The sequence below is a fragment of the Cheilinus undulatus genome, linkage group 7, assembly GCF_018320785.1.
Source record: "Cheilinus undulatus linkage group 7, ASM1832078v1, whole genome shotgun sequence".
In the NCBI taxonomy this organism is placed as follows: domain Eukaryota; kingdom Metazoa; phylum Chordata; class Actinopteri; order Labriformes; family Labridae; genus Cheilinus; species Cheilinus undulatus.
This window is the reverse complement of record NC_054871.1, coordinates 9,459,424-9,480,323: the sequence shown is the minus strand read 5'-3', so window position 1 is coordinate 9,480,323 and position 20,900 is coordinate 9,459,424.

Genomic DNA, 20,900 nt, shown 5'->3' with positions numbered 1-20,900 from the left:
TCTGGGGGATCTGAATCTGTCCTGTGTCATTATTCATGGTGGCTCTAGTCCAGAGGTCACATTAACTGAATATTCTCTGTCACTGACGCATGTTTTTTGAAGGATGACGGAGAATTTGTGGGCTGTCCGTCATTTTGATGGACTGGAATGATGAGGATGAACCTGCATTTCAGCGCACACACAGAAACAGTTGCATGGACCTTTTCCATTTTGCACACATGGACTATCAAGGAGGTTTTTTAATCTATGAAAATATCTTGTAGCCAGTTGGCTCCCTCTCTCACTGACATGAGAAATTTCGTATAGGTCCAAGTGGGTGATTGATGATTCAAAACAGTTCCCGCTGCTTCCACCTCGCTTGCCCACCACCGCCTGACCCTCCTCTCTCTCTCTCCGTCGCACTGAAACCTCACTTTAAACACCAAAGTTTACTCATTTATTATATGGATATCAAACATTAAAATATAAAACAGAGATGGGTGAATGATGATTCAAATCAGTGCCTGTTGCTTTATTCTCTCTTGCTTGCTCACCCCCGCCCAACCACTCCTCATCTCTCCCCCTCTCTCGCACCAAGACCTGACTTTAAACACCATAGTTTGTGAATATATAATGTAGATATCAACCATGGAAACACACGGGCTCTACAGACGGTTCCTTTGACCTCATGGCTTGGTTTTTGCTCTGATAAATTGTCAGCTGTGAGGCCTTTCCAGATCTTGTCCAATCATCTAATTTAACACAGGTGCACTCCAGTCAAGGTGTAGAAACATCTCAGCAATGATTGAGAGAAACAGGAGGAACCTGGGCTAAATTTCAAGTGTCTTTGCAAAGTGTCTGAATACTTATGTAAATGGGATATTTCAGTTTTTACTTTTATTTATTTGCAAAAAATCTAAAATTCTGTTTCACTTTATCATTACATGTTACTGAGTATAGATTAAGGACAGTATTTTCCCCCCCGACAATATAATCAGGCTGCAACATAACAATATTAAGAAAAAGTGAAGGGGGTCTAAATGCTTTCTGAATGCTCTGTATTTCCATTTTGTTTTGTATTTCTTCTCAATTATACTAATTGTTTCCCATTTTAGTGGTTATACTTCAAGACTAACTTCAAGACACCTGGGTCTGCAATGGCGCCCTTTTCAAACACTCCCATTAGGTCATAGTAAAACTTTATACAAGTCATGCCCACTATTCCAATAATTAAACATTTAACCCTCAAGCCAAGGTCAGGCTATGTACGTATTATAAGCAAGATTACAGTCTGATCAACAGTTGCAGGGTTTCAGAGGGGCTTTTCAAAGGCATATGGAGTTTTTTTTTTTTTTTAAATAGCCATGTTAGAGAGGCTGTAAAGCTTTGCTCCCAAGTGTTTCATAAACACAGTAGGGCAAATGTGATGAGAACAAATCTGGGGTTCCTCCTCAAAAAGAATCGAGCATCCAACACCTTAAAGACCTTGTTAAGTCAAATCCAAAATTTGTGTCCTAACACTCAAGAAATGTTGGAATAAGGTTGCTGTAAACATGTGAAAACATCTACACGTGACTGAATTTTGAATTGAGACCATTAGAAAGTTTTTCACCTCTTTCCTGGCTTGGTTTCATGTGGGTGAGGCCAATATGTGGGTCATGAGCCCACGATGGGGAATGAACCCGCCCCCTAACACTACAATACAAAACCTCAGAGTAGTTAATCTCAGTCCAGTCTATTGTTAGCTGATGCCACTGCCTTCATTGAAAGTTAACAGTAAGTTAAATGCTGTTTTTCTGTTCATTGTGAGGTAAATTTTGCCAAATCTATCAGCCATAGTGATCTATGGATCATTTTAAGCATCATAACAGAGATTTGAACCAAACGGACTATGTCTCTCCTTCTAAGGTCAACAAAGGTCAAGGGGCAGGCTGATGGCGTGAGTGCTCTACTCCATTCAGATTGTGTGTTTAAATCTGAGTGGACTGTATTTCTCCTGAGTGGATGTGGCTTCAGCTCATTCAACAGACACGCCCACAACATCCTGGAGCAGATTTTACTGCCTAATTTCTCATGACTTTTAAGATTAATTGTATAAACTTTGAGATGTTTTATTTGACTGAAATTTGACCTGGGGATTCATAACACAGTCATCTGTCATACAACAAGATTTATTTTCACTTTACAGGGTCTTTAAAATATTCACCAACCGGCCAAGATTGATGGAAATTGTGGTTGGATAACATTGATAACATTTCACTCACCTTCACCTGGTAGTCATTTTACGTAGCTGCCCTTGAATGCATTGAATTGCCTCCTTCAGTTAGCTTATTGAGTATTGTCCCTCTGATTTGTTTTTAGATTTTTCTTTCCAATCGCCATCCTGCATGTGTCATATCTATTGGAGGAAACTTCCGTTTTTCAGTCCTTGACTTCTACTGTCTCTGCTGCCCGGAAGCAGACCTCAGGACCAGGAGGATAAAGGCTGTTTACTGCTGCTGTATTCAAGCTCACAGCCTAATAGAATGTCTTTTCCAGGACATGCTGTAAAGACTGTGACGCACACTTAAGTGCACTGAAATGTATTCATCTGCACACCTAGCTTTAACAGACTGGGATACAAAAAGTACAGATAAGAAGGTTGTGTACTCTGACCTCGGCTTTAAACAAAGACTTTATCCTTGTTCGGCTGTCATCAATAATATTCAAAATGATAGTTAACTAAAAATAAGCACGTTATTATGGCCATGAGGCCGAAACGTGTGATTCCTTAAATGTGTAAAAACCTCTTACATAATCCCAACACAAGTCCTACTATCTCTTTGCTATCACAGTAATCATCAGACATTAAAGAGTCTCTGTAATCTCCGGCTGTGGTTATAAACCGCCCGCAGATCATGAATCAGACCAAAATTAACTTCTAATGACCAGAGGATAGTCTGGACGAGAGATGGCGAGCTTTTATCATGTCCAGACAAAATGTAAACTCTCAACTTTATCACATTTATCGAGGAAATTTCAGCCCCTCTGCCCTCAACATCTGCCGTCTCTGTGGTCTTGAGGACCAGGAAGTAAATCCCTGCTTTATTCATGCTCACAGCCTGACATCAGGACTTTTTAAGGACACACATTTAGGTCTGTGACTCACACTTCAGTTGTTTAAAAACTGATATGTATTCATCTGCACGTGCGGCTTTAACAGGCAGAGTCAGGGGGGAATGTGACTAAATATTTTCTCTCTCTTACATGGAATAAAAGGATAGTTGGATGTTTTTGAAGTGTGGTTATGTAAGGTACCTTTAAACAGTAGATATTAGGGGGGTACCGGTACACAGAGGTCATGGTTTGGTTCAACAGGGGAAAAAAGCAAGTCCTGAACTTCTGTTTCTAGCTTTCTATCATTTGTTACTTTTAACTGACAGTCATGTAGGTTACAGTTTGTCCCATCAGTTCTATTTAAAGCTGCCTGTGCTATCTGTTTGTTTTGCATATTTGTTGAACTTGAATGTTCAGATCATCAAAAAGATTTTATTATTAAACAAAGATAAACTGAGTAAATACAAAATGTAGTTTAAAATGATTAAATAAATTTTTTAAATTCAATATCAGCCGCCACACTCGGGCCTGATTACTACCAGACAGGTTGAATCCAGAAATCCCTAAAATAGAACCAGTCTGACAAAGTGAACCAGGCCAAAAGATCTCAAAAAGCAACACATTATGGTGCCGTCTAAAGAAATTTGAGATTAGAAACAAATTCATTGACATCTATTAGTCTGGGAAGAATTAAAAAACTATTTCTAAGGCTTTGGGACTCCAGTGAACCACAGTGAGAACCAGTGACATCCACAAATGGGAAAAACTTGATACAGAAGTGAGCCATCCAAGGAGGGGCCAAACTGACTCCACTGATGACTCCCCCAGGAGGTCCAGAACCCAGAACAATATCTAAAGACATGCAGGCTTGACTTGACTCAGTTAAGGTCAGAGTTCACGATTTAACAACAAGAAAGAGAGTTCCAAGACCCAAACTACTGCTGAACAAAAAGAACACAGAGGCTCGTCTCTTATTGGCTCAAAACATCTTGATGATCTTTTCAGGAAAATATTCTGTGGACTAATGAGACAAAAGTTGAACTTTTTGCAAGGTGTGTGTCCTGTTGGTTCTGGAGTAAAACTAACAGCAAAGAACATCATACCAACAGTCAAACATGGTGGTGCTAGTGTGATGCTGCTTCAGGACCTGGACCTCTTGCCGTGATATACGGAACCATGAATGTCTGGCAATCACTTTGTGACCTCAAGTTCAAGCACACTTGGTTTATGCAGCAGAAAAACGATCAAGAACACACCAGTTAGTCCACCTCTGAATGACATGAAAAAATAAAATTAAGGCTGTAGAGAGCCCAAGTCAAAGTCCAGATTTAAATTCAAATTAGATGTTGTGCATGACATTAAACAGGCTGTTCATGCTTAAACTCTCCAATGTGGCAGAAATAAAACAATTCTGCAAAGACAAATGGGCCAAAATCCCCCCCCCCCCAGAGATCTGTAAGACATATTGGCAGTTATTGAAAATGCTTTCTAGCAGTTGTTAGCACCAAGGCTGGAACAACCAGTTTTTAGGTTTAGGGGTAGGTTTGGATTGTCCCTTGGTAAACGAAACCATTATTCAAAAACAACATTTTGTATTTACTCAAACAAAGATCACTAGGAAGGTTTACTAGAATAAAGATCAAGCATTAAGGTAGCTTTCAAACTTTAGAAGATGTGACCCATACCCATTTCAATAGCAAGCACAAAGTTTTGCTCTTTCTGTTCTTTCTTGCACAAATCTGCCCCGTGATGCTAACAAAATCTTTACATTAAATAAAAGATAACACTTCTAATGCAATTCACCTGCCTTTCTGTGTAAATGTCTTTATGCCATACAGGACATAAAGGGACAATCCACTGTATTGATGTCAAAGAGAAACCCATCTCCAGCCTCTTCTGTGGGCTCTATAATATACAGAGCTTGTGTTTGTGCCATTGTCCTTGCCTACAGCTGTGATATTAGCCAGACTCTGTTCAGACTGGGACTCTCAGATCTGATGGGGGTTTTATTCGACATTAACCTGTTTACAATTCCGTGCTCTCTCCTGTCTTTCCTGCACAGAGCCGCTGTGAGGCCTGATAATTAAAACCTGACAGGAGGTTCTGGTGATCTAATCAGATCATGCTTGCAGAGAAGCACGTACACACTGACACAATCACTGGCAAATGCTACTTAATGCTCACACGTGACCATGCAAACACTCCCAAAAGCCCTGTACATATATCCCTGGGGCTGCACGTCTGGATCTCTGCTGTGTTGCCTTGATGAGTTTGGATAATAAAGACCCGATGGCTGAAGGGATTAATTTCACTGTGGTGTCCGTTTCATTTTGTTACGATCTTGGATTTGTTGGTTCTGTTGCTAACAGGCCTAAGCAGGTTGTAACAGTAGTGACATGCTTTATTCTGATGATAATTCATCACTTATTGAGCCATCAACGAAAATCATATATCTAAAGTAGTTTTCAGAATTAGTTTTATTTGTTTTACTCTGGATGTAATAGGACACACACCTTTTGACAAGTTCAACTTTTGTGAAATCAGTCCACAGAATATTTTCCCAAAAGTCTTGGATCAGTAGGATGTTTTCAAGTCAAATGTGAGACAAGCCTTTGGCGGTACTTTTAGCCTTGGAACTCTCTCATGGATGCCATTTTTGCTCAGTCTGTTATTGTTGAATCATGACTGACCTTAAATGAGTCAGGTGAGGCCTGCTGGAAGGAGGCAAATCTTTTTTCACAGCACTGTGAATAAGAAACAGAGAACGCTGGCTCTCCCTTTTGACAAACAGTATTTTTTTTATACTGTTATAGGTTATAAGGTTATAGGAGAGCTCTACCATACAAGACAGAATTATCTTGCAGTGAAGTGGCGTTCAGACCAGGCTTTTAAAGGCAACTTGATTAGCTGAGTGACCACAGGTGTGCCTAATCAGCAGCAGAGTCAGCCTCTCCCTGCCTCACACAGATGCTGCAGAAAAAAACAGGAAGGGAGGGGGAGAGAGAGAGAGAGCAACAAACAACAAAAACTACACAGAATCATCACCAAAAAAAAGCAACAAAAAAAGGGACAAAAATGTGTATGAAAGGACAAAAGATGGCAACAGGGGGAAATAAGCAGCTTAAATTGGCAAAAAATGATAAAACAGGATTAAAGTGGCATTAGAGTTCCAAAAATGGGAAAGAAGAAGTGGTGAAAATAGGTGAAAAACAGCAAAAATGGGTTATAAGGCAAAAAGAAGTGGCAAAAATTTAAAAAGGGCAAACTTCAGCAAAAAGCAGCATAAAAAGGGTTTAAAAGGTAAAAGATGTCAAAACAGGGGGAAAAAACAGCAAAAACTTGTCAAAAATAGGTGAGAAGGGATTAAAATGGAATTAAAGTGGCACAAAAGTTTTAAAAAAATGTTGCAAATAAGGGCAACAAGTGGCAAAAAATATATGAGGAAAATGGCAGAAAAACAGCGAAAATGGGTTCAAAGGGGCAAAAAAGGCCTAAAGGGGCAAAAATTGGCAAAAATTTAAAAAAAAAAAATGGTGAAGAAGGGCTTAAATGGGATAAAGGTGGCAAAAGAAGTGGCGACAATGGATGGAAAGTGTGGTGAAAAGTGTTAAAGTAGCCTGGATAAATCATTCCAACATAAAAACCCAATAATAGCTTGATACACTTTAGCTCCAGGATGTTAGCACCAATGCTACTGATCCAACACACATGCTTTGATATCATCAATAAATCACAACTGGGTGGGGCCAGTTCTCTGAGTTTGTCAGGGGCCAAGTCAACTCTGTGGGCAGGCCTGGCCAAGATGCCAGCACCAATGTTGTTGATATAATAAAAATGTACTGATATCAGTTCATATCTAATATTTAATATGAACCACCTGTTTGAGAAGCAGTTTTTCTTTCATTTTTTTGTTATTTAATAGTCATTTAAAAGCAAAGCTGCTTACAGTGTCATTAAGCTGACACTCTTATTGAAGCAGGTGTTCCTGGCACTGAGGGCCTTGCCCGAGGGCCAGCACAGAATACTCATGTTGCCCTGCTTTGCTATAAACTTCTTTTTGTGATAGTAATGTCTTTATGAGGTATGGGGGGTAGGTATGTCTAAGCTTTGGCTTCAGTCTACAGCCTTTCAGTTACCTTGGAAATTCTGAAATTTCCCCTTGATCTTGCAAACAGTTCGATTTGTTGTAAGATAACTGAAATGTATTTAATTAAAGCATTCTCTAACCACAATTTAAACCTCAAATCTTCTATAAAAAAGTGTATGATGTAAACAAGCCACCCTGCCACACAGAAACTGGTACCAAATGGAGAGCTGTTTGATCCAGATCTCTAAAAATGATTGTGGATCACAAGAAGTAAGGATGGATGTAATTTGACGGTGGGAACAGGCATAGTCAGGGTTTCTCTTTTTTTCTTCTTCAGTAAATGAGTTGGACTTCTGGGAACATAAAGTGCATTTTTGGCATTGATTGCGTGTTGACGTGTCTTCTCTGTGAGCGGAAGGGAGGACAAGATTAAATAAAGGTTTAATCTTTCTCTCTTAATATGCTGCCATTATTCATTTATAAAAGTTACTAACTCAGTTTTATACCCTCATTGTGTCACTGATTCTACTCCTCCTTTACCTTCCAATTAATTTACTGCTTCAGTCATTTGTTGACTTTCAAAGCAGAGCAATGGGTTAAAGCAACAGTAGAGCTACAAGCTAACCTAGGAGAGACATTTGTGAAATAAGGATGGGGGATAAATAGAAAAGATTGGCACCTTTGGTTAAAAAAAAAAAAAAAAGTGGAGGATTTGATTGGTCATTTACAATAAATAAAATCATAAACATAATTTTAAAAATTGAAATCACATTTTGTGTTCTCACAAAATAGTCCCACAAAAACAAAACACAGCCTTTTTAGAAGTTCCATTTTTCTCATTTATTTTGTCTGACGTACAGACCTGGTGTCACAGTTTAACTGGTGCTGGATTAAATAGTGGCAATATGTTAGATACTCTTGCTTCCTGATCATAAGAATTTATCAGCACCTTATGAGACATTCATGTTTCTAGGAAAGAGTCACTTTAGAACTAAAAAAAACTTCTGGAGAAGAGGCGAAATATCTTCAAGAACCTCAGTCGTCCTGTCGCCCCCTTCACCAAGATCAGCATAACCATGATGTGGATGAATGAAAACCTACTCGAACAGGAGAGGAAAGACTTCTGTGTATCAGACGCTTTGAGGTCGGCATATTACACAACAGGACCCCACATACACTATATTGCCAAAAGTATTCACTCACCCATCCAAATAATTGAAATCAGGTGTTCCAATCACTTCCATGGCCACAGGTGTATAAAATCAAGCACCTAGGCATGCAGACTGTTTCTACAAACATTTGTGAAAGAATGGGTCGCTCTCAGGAGCTCAGTGAATTCCAGTGTGGTACTGTGATAGGATGCCACATGTGCAACAAGTCCAGTCATGAAATTTCCTCACTCCTAAATATTCCACAGTCAACTGTCAGTGGTATTATAACAAAGTGGAAGTGACTAGGAACAACAGCAACTCAGCCACGAAGTAGTAGGCCATGTAAAATGACGGAGCGGGGTCAGCGGATGCGGTGGCGCATAGTGCTCAGAGGTCGCCAACTTTCTGCAGAGTCAATCGCTACAGACCTCCAAACTTCATGTGGCTTTCAGATTAGTTCAAGAACAGTACGTAGAGAGCTTCATGGAATGGGTTTCCATGGCTGAGCGGCTGCATCCAAGTCATACATCACCAAGTGCAATGCAAAGCGTCGGATGCAGTGGTGTAAAGCATGCCGCCACTGGACTCTAGAGCAGTGGAGACGCGTTCTCTGGAGTGACGAATCACGCTTCTCCCTGGCAATCTGATGGATGAGTCTGGGTTTGGTGGTTGCCAGGAGAGCGGTACTTTCTGACTGCATTGTGCCAAGTGCAAAGTTTGGTGGAGGAGGAATTATGGTGTGGGGTTGTTTTACAGGAGCTGAGCTTGGCCCCTTAGTTCCAGTGAAAGGAACTCTGAATGCTTCAGCATACCAAGAGATTTTGGAAAATTCCATGCTCCCAACTTTGTGGGAACAGTTTGGGGATGGCCCCTTCCTGTTCCAACATGACTGTGCACCAGTGCACAAAGCAAGGTCCATAAAGACATGGATGAGGGCGTTTGGTGTGGATGAACTTAACTGGCCTGCACAGAGTCCTGGCCTCAACCTGATAGAACACCTTTGGGATGAATTAGAGTGGAGACTGAGAGCCAGGCCTTCTTGTCCAACATCAGTGTGTGACCTCACAAATGCGTAACTGGAAGAATGGTCAAAAATTCCCATAAACACACTCCTAAACCTTGTGGAAAGCCTTCCCAGAAGAGTTGACGCTGTTATAGCTGCAAAGGGTGGACCGACGTCATATTAAACCCTATGGATTAAGAATGGGATGTCACTTAAGTTCATATGCGAGTCAAGGCAGGTGAGCAAATACCTTTGCCAATATAGTGTATGTTTGCTGTGATTGGACTTCAGGCTGCATTGTTTGGGGATCTTCAATGTGTCTTGAACTATCTCAGGGCACTTACGATAATTTCAAATGACAGATTCTTCAACAGGACTTAAGACTTCACAATTTGAAAATTGCACTAATTACACGCCCTATGAACACCAGCTCTACACTGTGAGTCTGCGAGGGTTTGTTTCATGATTAAAATGCTTGTAAAGAAGATGAGATTCAGCTGAACAGGCAGCATGATTGGCTAATGAGATGCAGGTGTGAGAACAAAGACAAAGCTGGGGTTGGCTTATATCTGCTAATTTTAGTGTGCATGCAAAGACCCAAAATCCATGAGATATTACAGCAAAAATATTTGAGTGATGACATTCCTGCTCACCTAAAAATCTTTTTAGGCCATAATTTTCTGATTTTCCTTTATTCTCATAATCTAAGTGCCTCCTTCCCAGACTGATATGTAGGTCAGCATCAGTGCAGACCCTCTGTAAAGGGGTTTTTGAGTTCATTTCCTCACACCATCTGGTTCGAGTTAATCTGTTGAGCTGCCCTTTGCATGAACACGGAAACATCATCTCAAGGATGTCAGGTGGAAATCCTCACTCTCATCCCGTATAGAAGCAGGGTCCAGAGATTTTTTTTTTTTTATCACCTCTAGAAATACATTTAAACCTGTAGGAACTTTGCTTAAATGTTTTTAAAAAAATCACAATTTGATGTTTCATGAAGCATCTAAAAAAGTTTTAAAGTGCATTGTTCAAACTAATGCAAACTCTTAAGTATCCCATGTATGTAGAAGCATTGGCATTGACGATCATCCTAGAGCATTATTTCAAATCAATGCAATATAACATAAATGCACTTACAATGCAAGGATTTCCTGTAATGCATCTGCAGCTATTTGCGTCTACCATCTTGTGAAGTTGCAGCTTTCATTTACCCATGTCTTTCCCACAGAATGACACTGCATGACAACAGTGCTCTGCAGGGGGATTTGCTATCAAAATATCTGAAAGGAACATTTCCAAAACCAAAACAAAGACATAAAAAGGCCTAAATTAACCCTGAGAGGTTGTGTCCCAATCATTTACCATAAGAGCAAAATATCAGAGACAATATCTCCCACTGTTTTCCCTGCAGAGCGTGCGACAGTCCACAGGGAGAGGGGGCATGTCTGCTCAGTAATTGAAGATGACATTCTGCTTTTAGACTGACAAAAATAAAGAAGAACCACATGTTATTAAAATCCCCCGAAACATTGATTCATGTTTCCCATTAAAAAAGATCATGTGAGGTATAATCGACCTTTAACCTTCTTCCTTGAAGTCCAAGGCTAGACATGAGGATATGTTTCTGTCCTCTTCTTTCTGGTACACATCCAGCTGCATCATGAGCTTAGCCTGACACAAACATAGCAACTGATGCGCTCGACTGAATATTACCAGTTTTGCAGGGTCACTTGTTGAACTTAAAACATCGATCTTGTTTCTATGTCAACTATTAAAATAAAACGTATCCGTCCTAGCTGGTGTGACAGACACGTTTGTGGCTGTACAGAGATGGTTATACATCATACAGTTCAGTCAGGAACACTCTTGTCATACATTTGACCGTTTTATTGCAAAATGGATGTACAGTTTTACTTGGCTGAGAAGGCTCTGCTTAAAAAATGCTCTCTGGGTTAGTCAAGCAGCATGCTTTAAGTTTCCAGGGAGCGCATAACTAGAAAACCACTTGTAGATAGCTATATTAATGACAATGTGTACTGAATACAATAAAATTAGCTCAAAAGCAATTAATCCATGGTAGCATGAATCTGAATATGAAGGTGCAACAAACTTTATGCTATAAAGAAGGCAGCTGGGGTGATAGATGTTAAACTTTGCTACCAGCAGCAGCAGCATAATGCATCAGCATTAATGCATTGAGAAGTACTTCATAATCAAATACACAGCTGTGAAGAGAGAAAGAGCTGTGATTGGCTGTGGGAGCAGGGAGGCGATATAACTGGGATCAGCTGGCCGTCAGCTGATCACAGTTGGGTGCATGACTATCATCTGTACATAAACTAACATGCTTCATTTGTGGATATTTTTGGATTTGGTCAATCAGCTCTCCATCTATGACTCTCACATGCACTTCCCCTCCAACTCTACAGTTTCCAACAGGCCATGCGTATCTATACACTACTCTACATAACTTTAACCTTTGAGGACGTGCACAACTAAAGTGCCAAACCAGCAGCCATCAAGCATGTAGAGTTAACAGCTGTTACATCTGTGGCCTAAGAGAACATTCATGCCCAAATTGGCCTGGACTAATAGATGATCTCATTAGTTTTAGAAAAAGCAGGTACAAGAGTGTGGTGATTGGTTATTTCTGGATGAAGATTAAGTATTGATAATAAACTAAAAATAGATTGCTGGGAACCCACACAAGCCTTGTCAGAGTATTGAGGAGAACCACTGGTGTATAGGTTCTTTGCCGATGAGGTCATGCAGCAGTAGAGCGCTCCCAAAGAACGGCAAGGAGTGATTCCTGCAGAGGGAGACGTTTACCAAAAGGTCACGTTTTGTGTTGTTTACCACTGAATTTCCTTCTCATTTGACATTTATGCATCCTTCCTTCCTCTGTTTGTGTCATTTCCTCGCATTTTAACTTCACCCAGCAAGGACTTGAAAGAGACATGATAGAGGCAGGAGGAGAGAGGAGGCACAGCTCAGGAAATGAGAAATCCTTCGCTTCACAGCATCAGTCTGAGTGATTTCAGGTACTGATGATGAGCTGATCAGCTGATTCAACTCATAGCCTGCTGTGCAAACCAAGGTTATAATAGTTTTGGATTTTTCATTAGTTTCTATTTTCATTTTGTTTTAACTTTTAACACACTTTTCTGTGTGTGTCGATTTCAGTTTAGTTTTTATTAGTTTTGATTGCTGGTTTGTTAGTTTAGTTTAGTTTTTATTTAGCAAAAATTCTTCATGTTAGTGTGTCAGTGCCAGTCAGTATGTTTGTGTCAAAGACTAAAACTAAGGATATTTTGTCTCCATTTTTATTTTATTTAGTTAGTTTTTAAAGCACTCTATACAGTTTTAGTTAGTTTTTGTTTTTTGGGGGGGTAAAGCTTAGTTTCTATTTAGTTTCAGTTAGCTAAATTGATTTTTGAATTTTAGTTTTTGTTATTTAGTTAGTTTTAGTTAACCATAACAGCCTTTGTGCAAACCTTCAGCAGAAAAAAATAGTTAAAAACCTTTTTGATGGCTCACTGTAAATATGATATGAAAATGTATTTAGAAAATGTCTTATACAATCAATATTTATATGCAGCTTTCTGTATTTTTAAAAGATGAGATTAACCCCTTAAAGCATATTTGATACATACTTTTATGTTACCTCTATCTAATCACTATGATTAATAAATTACTGAAAAAAAATTAAGAATACAATCTGATAGTGATAAAAATGCCCCCAAGTGGATTATCAGCTACCAAAAACACCTAATCTATTAAATGAGATACAAAAATTATATGGAAATTTAAATTTTTTTAGATTTCAGTAGAAAGTGAAATAAACATTTCAGTTGCAAAAAAGAAAATTTTCTGGCTATAATTTGTGTTTTCAGGCTTTAAAGGGTTAATATTCCTGTATACAGTTTTTAAGTGTATGAATATGTTTTTATCTGTCTGTGTTTCAAGATTTTATCTTAAGCAGAGCAGTGCTGTAAGAATTAAAAAAAAAAAAAAAAACAGTCATGAACTGTGCAGAAACCAATAACACTGCACCTTTGTTCAAGATTTCCACAGAGGATAGACTGGTCTTTCCTTAGTCTAAGCTCCCCAGGGAGCCTCCTCTCGCCTCCATCCTTGCCTCCTCCAGGTACATTTATGATCCTTCATTGTAGCGGAAGGAGAACAACTTCTGGGCCAGTGGAGGATGCAAGGATGTACAAAAAAGTGTAATGAGAAACACCCTATGCCAAGCATTCAAAGTGCAAAAATAAAAACAATCTTGAAACTTTTGTATCCCGAAAGTAGTAAAATATTTGGGCAAAAAAAAGAAAAAAGTTTCAAAAGAGAAACAGCAGAAAAGAATTAAAGACGCCTCTGTCTGAGGCCTGGATGATGTTCCATTTCCAAAGTTTAGCTCATTAAACTCTGCTCGTATCCGTATTTGCTCAGCTGATGTCCCTCCAGTCTCACTCGTTGTGACAGCAATTCTGTCTCTTTTTAGAGATCAAGATCATTTGGCTCTGCTCACTAGAGATGGTTGTTTTGCTCTCAGACAGCTCTTCATTTTGTTCATTCTTTCCCGAAAGCTGCCTCCTACTTCCTGACTCCCAATGGACATTGTTGCTCCATGAAATTACATGACTGCAAACTGCACTTTTAACTACTCCCTGTTTTGCTGTAATTTGATGTAACTATGATGTAAAATTTTACTATTTCGTCTTTTAATTTTGCTTTTTTAATCAAGTGTAACTGTCCTTATGCAATTTCTATGCAAACTTGGTATCTCTACTTTTACCTTCTTTCATTTTCTAAAAGCCTAACTAGGGACAGAAGATGGAAACTAGCAAAAGCTATAATCTCTATATGTGAAACATCAGTTACTTTTAGCTTTTTGTAATGGGCTGAAGTTGCACTATGTCATTTTGCATTGTCCCTATCAAATAAACTTAATTAAAAAAAAAAGAACTAGACTTTGTTTGTTTTGTTGATTCTGGCTGCATCACTCCTCTCCAGTAGAACTTTGTTTGCTTCCCTGACTACTTTACATCGTCAATCACTCATAAACTTGTCATAATTCAAGCCATAAACTAAATATTATTCAATTTCTTGGTAGTATATTTGTCATGAAGATCAGTTCTAAAGCCTGGAGGTGTGTGCTTTACTGTAAAATAAAATGAACAGTAAAACAGATACATCAGTCACTCCTCACTGACAGGATGTTTGCCTGGACTGTACAGTTTTTTTCAGCTGTTATGAAAATTTGGGGTGTGGTATTTAAAAAAATGATCTTATGCATATTAAGAACAAGTGCCTCATAGGTGCACAAACAACTTCATAAATGCTTTATGTAACTTGATCTTTTAAATGATGGAGCACCTGTGAGCTACGTGACTAACTTTTGCCGCAAGGTTGAAACTGCTGAATATGGAGAGTATAGGGGCAGGTTAAAGAAAGGCCTGTGTTGGTTTCAGTTGTGTGGTTCATAGACATCAGGGAAATTCTACCTTTCTGTTTTTTTGTCAACCAAATGTGCAGGCGAATTATTAGAGCAGGCCCACTTAATGCATTCAAACACAACACTTAATCTTCATACATTTTTTTTTTTTTATTTTCCAAGGAACAAATTCAAGTCCACTTGTTTATCAATCACTTGTTTAACCATTTTCCCACAGCTTCAAACTGGATGCCAAGCATAATGTTCTCCTCGTTACAGGAAAACGTCATCGATGGAGGGCGGCTGATTGTGCTGAGGAAAGAGCTGGCAGCCTCGACAGCACTCATCTACCTTCACTTTCTAAGTAAACACGCTCTCAGCTGTGTTGAAATCTCGAGCCGCTCAGTCCTTGACCAACTTTGGGCGGATGGAAACCCTGTGGGTGCGGCTTTGTCAGCAGTGGATTCTGCTGCCAGCCATAGATATCACCGAGGGAAATGTTTTCTGATTTCTCCCATGTAAAAATATATCAGTCTTTTTCTTTATAAGTATATAAAAAGCCCTGAAGCCACGAGAACTTTTTACCACAATGCTGTCAACAGCTGTGCGTTTTATGAGGACCTACATGAGTAATCAGCTTCCCGAATGCTCATCAGTGCCCACGCCCTTTGCCTTTAAGTGATGCTTTCAGTAAACAAGCAGGACTTTATAGTTTTATAGTTTCAATCTATCAACAGACACTTTCAGACCATGGGTGGATTTTTATGTGTTTTCCCAAGCCTAGATCGTAATATGTCAGTATACTTTTCAGTGTGGATACATCTGAAAAACTCAGTGTCAACTGATGGAAGGATGATGTTTCTCCAAGATGAACCATGAAAGACATCTTAATCCATTAGCTTGATGGGATACGGCCATTTGATTTACAAACCAGCTAAGAAGATGAAAGAAGAGGCAACAATGGCAACTGGTCAACTAAAGTTTATGCTCGATGGAGACAGTATGTGACCAAAGCTGGTAAAAACTCCTGCAAGTCATCCGAGGTCATTTTTGAGTCTTTTACACATTATGAAAGCGTAGATTCCAAGCTTTCAAATGGTGTAACACACCCTAATCTGAGCATAGTTTACAAAGATATGCTCATTTGAATGTTAACTTCTAGTTCCTGTTTGTTATGAGAAAACCAGGTTCAAAGTTTCAGGACTTTTCATACCTTCACGCAGGTCAGGTAATGGGTGTGAACAATAGGGCCACATTTACATAAAGTCCACCCAAACCAAGCTTCTGAATCGGACTGGTGACGCTCATCAAAATATTCCCATAGGAAATCCGCCTTCATCAAACTTTCACTGTTGAGTGATCTTGAAGTTGTCCCAAGTCTGTTGATAATTCTTGCTGCTTCTTCATCATATCTTCTACTTTTCTTCGCTGCAGGGTGCATCTTGAGGCTTGTTGTTAAAGGTGATAACTAGAACTAGAAACAGCTGTAGTTACGTGCCAAGGGGGGTGGCGTTCGAGCCATGTGGTGTTTGTTATTGTCGATCTCAATGGGTGAAACTGGGAACAATGCCAGGCTGAGTGGCCAATTATCACCCAGCAGTTTTGCTTTCCCCTCCCCTCAATGTCCCTGCAGAAACTACGAAAAGAGGGCATTTTTAGACACAAAATTAACGCTTTTAAATATCACATTTGTGTTACTTTTTTCATCAAATGAGTAGTTTAATTGTTGGACTTGCATAAAATGAGAAAAAACAAAAAATTATCATTTTGAAGAAAACGACTTTGCATTCATTTTTCTCAACCGCCAGAATGCTGACTTGCAGGAACTTTATCTGGCTTCAGTCACATATAATCCCTCCAGTGGATGAAGATGGACGTCTGTATTATTTCTAATGCGCCTAAATATGCATGACTCATACCTGAGACCACCACTATAAATGGATTTTGGCACAGTGCTTTGGTCCCTGATGTGAAACCACCCTAAGAGATCTTACTGGTCTGTTAACAAGGATTTATACAAGTTAATATCTTATTTTAGAACTTTATACTATACATAACAGAGTTTGCCAATGAGAAATTCCATTTCACAAGGTGTTGCATTGAACACTTTTGTTGCTCTCAAGTGCACAGAGGTATGTTCAGGACTGTGAACAGCCAAACTTAATGATAAGACCTGGGCAAGGACTAACCTATTGCTAAGCCCTGCCTCTGAGCCTGGTACATTTCTCTCGGCTACACAATGCCCTCACACATCTGGCGTATTGACCCCTATAAAAAGGTATAAATATGTTGACTAGCTAATGAGACACATTTCTTCTTTTGAAGCAGGCTGTAAACCAGTTTATTTCCTGTGTAAAAACTGGCTTTTTAACAGGTGTCTAGACAGGACTTCCAGTGTTCCTGCAGCCAGCCTCAAGTGGAAACTCACTGTATTGCAATTTTTTACACTTCCACATTGGCTTCATTTTCCAGGACTGGAGGCTGCCGTTTGGTAAAAACACAGAGTGGGACTCAATGACTGCTAAGTCATATGGTGTGTAAAAGTCATCAAAACTCTGCTGATTCCATAGAAGGAGGCTGAGCAGCTGCATGCAAGCCTCACATCACCAGGTCTGTGCCAAGCGTCAGATGAGTGATGTAAAGCACACTGACACTGGCCTAAGAAGCAGTGGAAATGTGTTCTGTGGAGTGAAGAATCACACTTCTCTGTTTGGAAGTCAGATTGATGTGTGAGGGAATTCAGCATGGCCTCTCACTGAGTGTGAGTCAGTCAGTGCAGTCCCAGGTGTGTGAGGGCTAATTGCCGCTGATGAGGGCCAGGTGTGGCAAACTGATAAAACACCTGAGCTGCAGCACTCTCATTATCTTACCATCAGAGATAAGGAGAGCATTTCTTTGGTTTTTCTGGGGTTCTCTAATGAAAACTATAAACACAAGAGTATTTTACAGCATTTAAAGGCTCTTGCTTTGTTCGTGTGTTTGTGAAATTTCCAGTCTTTGAAAAACTGCATTTGGTTAACTGGAAGCCATTACCCAGCCTTTTAGTTTGCTTTATAACATCAGCCTTGTGGCTGTTTCAGTTTGTTAAACATATAGTATTCTCAGTCTCCTTTAAATTAAGCTTCTAGTCACTTGCAAGGCAGCAGTGGTTCAGTTCACCCTTTTTATCTGTTTATAAGAAATGAGCTTTTATTTTGGTTTTCCCCCTCTCCTTATTAATCATTCGTGATTTTAGTGGTTATCCTTGTTGGATAACTTTGAGAAACCCAGGTCCGTAATTGGGTCCTATTTCCCCCCTCCCTGACAGGATGAGTCTGGAGTTGGCGGAAGCCAGGGGAACGTTACCACCCTGACTGCATTGTGAAGTTTGATGGAGGTGGAAAAACAGTATGGGGCTGTTTTCAGGGTTTGGGCTTGGTCCCTTATCTCCAATAAAGGACAATCTCAATGCCTCAGCAGACCAAGACATTGTGGGGAATGCTATGCTTCCATCTATGTGGCAACGGTTTGAGGAAGGCTCTTTTCTATTCCAACATGACTGTGCCCCAGTGCACAAAGCAAGGACTGTAAAGACATGGTTTGATAAGTTTGGTGTAAGTCTGGTGAAACAGCCTATAATAGCTTTCCATTAATGACTGACAAGGCAAACGGCCTATTGTTGTTTAGTAGACACTGACAGCTCATCTTCACATCAGATAGAAAAAAAAGAACACATTCTTAAAGGTACCAGACTTCATGCAAGCCATGGCTGATTTATCTCTTATTAACACCACCTGTGTTTATTTCATGACTTATTCATTCTGCCTTTATTATGCTTCAAAGTTGATCTTTGAAGGACTGTTAATGCTGAACTCCATAATAGTGTTTTCAATATTATTCATGGCTTACAGGCTTTACTCTCTGACCTCTGGTGATTGTGCTGTGAACGTTGTTTGTGATTTGTCTGAGAGTGGTATGTTTTTGTGCTGTACTGCCATTAGTATTAACTTATGTGATGTTGAACTAATCTTAAAGTTTGATCCCAGGTTTAAGGAATACAGCTCTAATCCTTATAGTGCTAGTAAGGGAGGCCCAAGCCCCGCTGGACCATCTATCTCTGCTGAAACTGAATCCCATAAAGAACGGCCTACAGTAACCTTACATTCAGACGTAATGTGCCGTGTCCTATCCGGAGTCTGATTACTGTTTTAGCTCACACGGACAATCTGAAAACTCTGCAGGTCTGCTTGTTATTAGACGGCTTATCTTCACTGCAGGCCAAAGAGAAAATGTTATTATGAAAACCTTATCATGCAGTGGTTTAAGAGTGAATTTTACCTCATCTTCTGGCACTTGGAGGAAAATAAGGTCATGTATAAGGAAACTAAGAAAACAACATTGACAACAAACAATAATCTCTTCAGGAATGTTATTAACTTTTTTCATAGAGAGCAGTTAAAGATATATGTCGTAATAAAAATGACTACCTGTTCTGGGAAATATTTAAACTTTGTGTTATGACATCACTTCAGATCTCTATGCGGCCTCTAAAAATGTGACAGTGTACCAAAACACGCACTAGCAGTGACTTCAACTCAACAAAACGTTTGTCAGAAATGTCACCAACCTCCTTAGGGGACCAGAGGAATCTGACCTCTTTCCATCCATTTCGAGTAAACTGCGGTAGTAATGGATGCGTCCGAGTAAGCCTGTGACACTGTTTGTGTTGGCAGCCGGCTCCTCAGCTGCATCTGTTTCCGTTCTGTTTTTCTCTCCTTTCTCAATGACCTGTTTCAGTGGCGTAATCCTCACACATTTGATTCTGAAAGCAATTAACTTTGGGAGGAATTACCAAAAGAGGAAACAGACTTGGGAAATAATCCGCTCTCTTGGAAGACTTGTCCTTCGAGAGTTTGAGGAGTTTTGCCAAGTTGTTTCATCTTTCTCTCTATCTGTTGTGATAGCTGAAAAGATTATACTAGAAAAACTCTTTTAAAAACAAGCATGGTCATAAGACCTTTGACTATTGCCCAAGACACTTTTTTTTGTACTGTTGACCAAAACCAAAGCTGTTGGATGAGAATCGAGTGAAATTTGGATACAGCTCAAAGGTAACACTGTACACAGCAAAAACAGGAGTATTAATATTTCAGTTTTAAGTGTTAAACATTTCAGAGTCGATTTTATCTCTCAAAGTGTAATTTAAACTCCTGATCCACCACTGTTAGTCCAGCCTTGTAGAGAGTCCATTTATCTAAGCTACGCCCACTGCCATTTCAAACTCGGAGGGAAATGTGGGCAGAGTTTTCCCATCATGCCCTTGAGCAGAGTGTTTAGATTTGTCTGGGTGTGTTTAGATGTTTCCTGTTGTACAGTGATCACTGGGGAATGGTTTTACTCTTCAATCCCAGCAAAGCAGTGTTAACTTTGGCAGCTATTTTTAATTTTAGTTTTAGTTTTATTCTATAAATGAAATGCATTTTAGTTTTAGTCATTTCTGTCCTTTTTAGTTTTAATCTAGTTTTAGTCCATAAAAAATCCTCACATTTTAGTCTTTACTTTTAGTCCAAGCATTTATTCTCTCGCCTAAATCTGGTACCAAATCATGGTAGTGTGTTCTATGGACTCTGCCAAACCTGGGGTCCCTGCTTTCTACAGCTGAGAAGCAGAAGAGTTACGGCTGCATTGTTTTTTGACAGATTTAGCCACAGTGGAGAAATATCACAGATTTTGATGAAAACTAAATAACATTTTAGTCATTTTGACAAATACTAAACTTAGTTTTTTTCAGTTTTAGTCATCACAGATCTATTTTGTTAGTCTTAGACTAGTTTTTGTCATGGAAAAAAGGCTGATCCAGGGTCATTTGACGTAGCTCACCAAAAAGAGCCTGCTCTTTCAGCTACAATACGGCTCTTCATTTTGGTACCACTTTGGCTTCATTTGGCATATGATTGATATTTGTGCTGCAATTTTTTTTTTGTTGGTTTGATACTGTAACCGAACCCTGGACTTGTTACAATAATATATAATGTTCTAATATATCTTATATCTATTTCAGCACAGAAAAAAATCTTGACAACCAGTGCATTGTGTATAGATATTTGTTGGGACACAGTATATAAAGCTTGAAATGGGATCATTCTGGTCAAACTGGAACATGTGGTCACC